Source organism: Marmota monax, unplaced genomic scaffold, assembly GCF_021218885.2.
Source record: "Marmota monax isolate L192 unplaced genomic scaffold, Marmota_monax_Labrador192_F-V1.1 WCK01_AAM20220418_F8-fsc00052, whole genome shotgun sequence".
In the NCBI taxonomy this organism is placed as follows: domain Eukaryota; kingdom Metazoa; phylum Chordata; class Mammalia; order Rodentia; family Sciuridae; genus Marmota; species Marmota monax.
The window spans coordinates 7,851,921-7,857,837 of NW_026693473.1; the positions used below are offsets into that span (position 1 = coordinate 7,851,921).

The following is a 5,917-nucleotide window of genomic DNA, read 5'->3' on the forward strand; positions in this document are numbered from 1 at the left end:
TGGTCAAGTCAATAATTTTGAGAACCTGGCTTTTTATTCTTTTGCTGTTCCCCTAATTCATTACCCTCTGCTTTGGCCATGAAATTTCTAGTTCCTTTCACCCTCCTCTTCCCTTCTTCCATTTCCAACATTTTCCTGTTTTCCCCCCACTGTCAGGATTATAGATCAAGCCCCAGAGCTACCTTCCAGTTACTCTGGAAGCCCGAGGCAAGGCCAAAGCTGGCAGGCCCCCTACTTCCTCATCTATCCAGTCTCATCATGGGTATCTTCTACCACAACCACTAGAAGACAGAGGCCTTTCTCAGTTTCTTGCACATCTCCCTGTTCCCCACTTTCTTGCTGGACCCACTCACTTGCTGAGTCCTCTGACAGAACAGGAGAGAGTCTAGACACCTGCCTGCAATCTGTCTGGCAGCTTTGTCCACACCTGCACGCCTGGGGGCAGTTCGCCAGTGACTGGGGATATCCAAGCACAGTGGTGAAGAATAAGGCTGCTGGGATCCCCCAGGAATGTAAGCTTAGGACCTTCTCACTGCTTGGCTCTGAAATCCACTATTACGGTGTGCTCATATAGAAGCAGTGTGGTAGAATAGAGAGCACCAGGGAGAGTAGCATCTCATCCTGGGACTAGGTCATAGGTCATATGCTTGATTTTACATACTTGATTTTGGGCAAGTCACTTGCCTTTTCTGAGTATGTGTTCATATTTATAAATGGGTATTAATAATGCTTTCCAAGCTGGGTACAGTGGTGCATGCCTGTATTCTCAGCACTCAGGAGGCTGAGGCAGGAAGATCTCAATTTCAAAGCCAGCCTCAGCAATTTAGCAAGGACCTAAGCAACTTAGTGAGGCCCTGTCTTGAAATAAAAAAATAAAAAGGGCTAGGGAATGTAGCTCAGTGGTTACATGGTTCTGGGTTCAATCCTTGATGTCTAATAATAATAATAATAATATGCCTTCCATAATTACACAGAATTGAGGTACTAAGGTAAAAAATTATATGGAAAGATTTTTATATGTGACAGAGTTCTGCTTTTATTTTTTAAAGTTTTTTTTTTAATTAAAAACTGTTTTATTTGTATTTTTTTCTTATGGTACTGGGGATTGAACCCAGGGTCTCATGCATGGTAGGCAAGCACTCTACCACTGAGCTACATCCCCAGCTGGCCGAGGACTTTTAAAACACTGTTTATCCTTATTAGTTCCTTTTTACCAGCATTTTGGCCTTTGTTTCATGGGCATGTGGAATTAGATGTTGGAAAAAAGTGATTCTTGAGGGTTTGAGGCCTATTGAGAGACAAGACAGGAGAGTAGGATTATTTCTAGGGACTTGAATTCTAGCCCTTTGTGAGGAAAAGGGGTTCTTTCTTTCCGTGGGACCAAGAGCCTAACAGGGAGATCTACTTCTAGAATTCTAATCTAGAAGATCATTGGTTTAAGGCCACTTCCCTGCTCCTCACCTAAAGCTGCATCTAAACCACCAGAAAGAACATGGGATAAATAATTTGTTATATTGTTATATATCCGGGGAGAGTTCATATTCTTTCCTGGTAATTCGGGACTAAATATGTTTATAGTGAGTTTTTCTTTGTGTTTAATTTTTAAAAATAATTTACTTGTAGATGGACACCATACCTTTATTTTAATTAATTTATTTTTATGTGGTGCAGAGGATCAAACCCAGTGCCTCACACGTGCTAGGTGAGCTACAACCCCAGCCCCTGTAGCTAATTTTTAGCTCTCCAGATGCAGTTGAAGGTTGCGAATGCTTTGAGGGCAAGGAAAGCATATATTCATCTTTATATCCCTTCCAGGCTCAGCACAAAGTGGCCCTAGGGTCCAGTTTGTTGACCTGAACTGAATTGTTCTTTCCTCTCTGGAGCTGGGAAATATGCTGGCCACTGTTCTTTGTTGGCTTTAAATGCGGTCCTTGTAAAGTTCAAAACAAACCTTGCAAGAATTTGGCTGGCAGCTTCTCTCCTAAATCTCCCTGCTTTCGGGATGGATTGAAATGGGGCAGGAAATGTCACGACCGAGCTCCCCTTTCGGCTGGCGCTTTGGCTCCAGCTCCCCTCCCTTTCCTTATCAAATGAAATCAGCCACTGCAGGAAATTGGTTTCTCCAGATTGTAAGAGACAGGAAGCAGCCAGAGAAGCTCTGGAGGGGAAAAGGGAGGCACTGGGAAACTAGAGATCAGAGAATTAGCTCAAGGCCCCTCCCAGCCTGTGCCTGGTCCCTGATTCCTGGCCTCCTTTCCTGCACCTTTGCTTTTCCTGGGTCCTGGTGGCTGAGGCTTCCAGGGACTGGGCAAGTCCTCAAGGCCTGCTTACCGCTCCCCTACTCACTCCTGTCAAGACTTCCCGCCTGTGATGGACGCGTGGAGCCATGGGAATCCTGCTGTTTCTCCTAACAGATCTGCTCCATTTGGCTTTTTATCCATCTGAAATCCACCTTCAGTGTTCCCATTGGTCCACCTGGGTCTTTCTTCTCTGAAGTGACATCAAGCACTTCAGGTACCTTGTCTCCAGGTTAACCCCCTAGGGGTGGTCCCTTGAAGACAGGAGTTTCTCAGAAACTTAAAAAGGGAGTCAGGAAGGGAGCCTATGCAGGAAGGAAATGCTGAGAACAATGCAGTCTATCCATGGCCTTTCCTTGCCAAGGAGGCATGTGTGGTGGCTTCACCTGGGTGTTCAGGGTGACCTCAGCATGCTGCTCTCCCCTCCTGTGTGTCCAGACCTCTGGGGAAGAAAGCTCATTCTTGCTTTATTAGCTTTTAATGACATATTTAAAAGCATATTTAAAGGCCTTATGACATTGACATTCCACTCAAATATTTAGTGTACATATTTATTTATTTTAATTGATTTTATTTTTGAACTACATGACAGCAGAATGCATTACAATTCTTTTTTTAACCATACGATTTATTTTAATTTTAATTTTATTTTATTTTACAATTCTTATTACACATATACAGCACAATTTTTCATATCTCTGTTTGTATATAAAGTATGTTCACACCAATTCATGTCTTCATACGTGTACTTTGGATAATGATTTAGTGTACATATTTAAAACATATTTTCCTGAACATTCAAACTACAGTGGCCAACAAATTAGCTGTTTTCCTAACACTAATACTGAATCCATGTTTGAAATTTCTGCAGTTGTCCCTAAAATGTTCTTTACCACTGTTTTGTCCCAAACTAGGTTCTTTTTACTTCTTTTTATTTGTTCTTTTTAATTATATGTGACAGTAGAATGTATTTTGGCATATTATGCAAACATGGAGTATAACTTCCCATTTTTGTGGTTGTACAAGATGTGGAATTATACTGGTTGTGTATTCATATATGAACATACGAAAGTTTTGTCCGATCATTCTACTATCTTTCCTATTCCTATACCCTCTTGCTTCCCTTCTTTCTCTTTAGTCTAAGCAAGTGAATTTCTATTCTTCCCTCCCCCACCTGTTATGTGTGTTAGCATCCACATATTAGAGAGAACATTCAGCCTTTGGTTCTTTCGGACTGGCTTATTTCACTTAGCCTGATAGTTTCCAGTTCCATCTATTACCAGCAAATACCACAATTTCATTCTTTTTTATGGCTGAGTAATATTCTATTGTGTATATATACCACATTTTATTTATCCATTCATCTATTGAAGGTCACCTAGGTTTGTTCCATAGCTTAGCTATTGTGAATTGAGCTGCTATAAACATTGTGAATGTATCTTTGTAGTATGCTATTTTTAAGTCCTTTGGGTATATACCAAAGAGTGGGTTAACTGAGTTAAATGGTGGTTCCATTCCAAGTTCTCTGAAGAATCTCCATGCTGCTTTTCAGAGTGGTTGCACCAATTTGCAGTCCCACCAGCAATGTATGAATGGACCTTTTCCCCCACATCCTTGCCAACATTTATTGTTACTTATATTTATAATTTCCATTCTGACTGAAGTGAGATGAAATCTTAGTGTAGTATCAATTTGCATTTCTCTAATTGCTAGTGATATTGAACATTTTTTCACTTATTTGTTGACCAATCATATTTATTTTTCTGTGAAGTGTCTGTTCAGTTCCTTTGCCCATTTATATTGATTGGGTTATTTGTTTTTTTGGTGTTAAGTTTCAAACTAGGTCCTAATCTGGGACTATCTTTGCATCTGCTTGTTACAGTAAGTAAGGCCCTTTTATTTATGATGTTGACAAGTGGAAGGGAACATCCCGTCTTATGGATTGATCTGAATGATTTCTTGTCGTAATGATCTTAGTTGACTCTTCTATGCCCTTTATTTCCTAAAGTGATAAATTAGATTTTAAGATCTGATTCAATTCAAGTTAGACATTTAAAAAAAATATTTAGTTTTAGATGGACACAATACCTTTATTTTTATGTGGTGCTGAGGATTAAACCCAGTGCCTCACATGTGCTAGGCAAGTGCTCTACCACTGAGCTACAACTCCAGCCCTCAATTTAAATATTTTTAGCAAAGTTATACCCTAGGTGATACTGGGTACTTCATGAACCAGGGGACGTATCTGATTATTCTACCATTAGTCATGCTAAGATTAACTTCTGGATTAGGTGTTGACAGTTTGACACTTTCATGTGATTTTTTCTTTTTCCTGTTGTAATCAGAAAAAAAAAAAAATCTATGTGGTTGTTGTAGTATCATGCAAATTTCAAGAGATACATATTATCAGTCCATTTTTTAACAAAATATTAACAAAATATCTGAGGACAAATAGCATACAAAGAAAAGAGGTTTATTTATCTCACAGCTTTGAAAGCCAAAAGTTTAAGATTGAGTGGTCCCATCAGGTTGGCCTCCAGTAAGTGTCTTCTGGGGGTTGGCATCACAATGGTGGAAATATGTGCAGGAGAGATCACATAGTGAGAGAGGAAGCCAGAGAACAGGGAGGGACCAGTTTTGCTCTTTTATAATAACCCAACTCTCAAGGCCCAAGGCTCAAGGCCCCACCCAGTTAGTGAACTCACTCCAAAAGACTAGCATTAATTCCTTCTAAGGATAATGTCCCAAGGGAGTTAACTCCCACTAGACCACTAGATTCCACCTCTTAAAAGTTTCTACCATCTTGTGTGCCCATTGGTGCTGGGGATTAAACCCAGGAGCTCCTGCATGCTAGGCAAGCACTTTACCACTGAGTTACCACCTCTTAATGCCACCACACTGGTGACCAAGCTTCCAACATAGGAACTTTTGGGAAACACACCCAGACAGTATTAGTATTTTAAAGACACAATTGATCAAAAGAAGAAAAGGGGGCTGGGATTGTGGCTCAGAGGAAGAGTGCTTGCCTCACCTGTATGAGGCACTGGGTTCGATCCTCAACACCACATAAAAATAAAATAGATATTGTATCCACCTATAACTAAAAAATAAATATTTTTAAAAAAGGAAGAAGAAAAAGCAGGTATATTATTCAAGATTCTCCAAAGAAACAGGATGTGTATATTTACCAAGAGATTTATTCTGAGGAATTTGCTCACATGATTATGGAAGCTAGCAAGCCCAAAATCTGCAATGTGTGCCAGCAGGATGGAGATTTCCCTCTTGGTGTGTGTGTGAGGAACATTAGTCTTTTTTGTCTTGTGCAGCCTTTCAACTGATTGGATAAGGTCCACCCACATTAGGGAGAGTAATCTGCTTTGCTCAAAGTCCATGACTTAAATGTTAATCTTAAATGTTAATGTCTCCAAAAACATTCTCAAGGAAATACTCAAAATAATGTTTGACCACACATCTGGGCACTGTGGCCCAGCCAAACTGACATATAAAATGAACACTCACAGTACAACTAGAGAAATAAAAAGTTGTGTTCCATTTGTGTACAATGAATCAAAATGCATTTTGTTGTCATGTATAACTAATTAGAACAAATTTAAAAAATG

At 39.9% G+C, this 5,917-nt stretch overlaps 1 non-coding gene across 1 annotated transcript; it reads right to left on the reverse strand.

Annotated features, from left to right (window-relative positions):
- Positions 1-1,090: 1,090 nt before the first annotated feature.
- Trnag-acc (transfer RNA glycine (anticodon ACC)) lies at positions 1,091-1,163 on the reverse strand. Its single transcript has one exon. It is a non-coding gene; the product is annotated as a tRNA-Gly (tRNA).
- Positions 1,164-5,917: the final 4,754 nt, after the last annotated feature.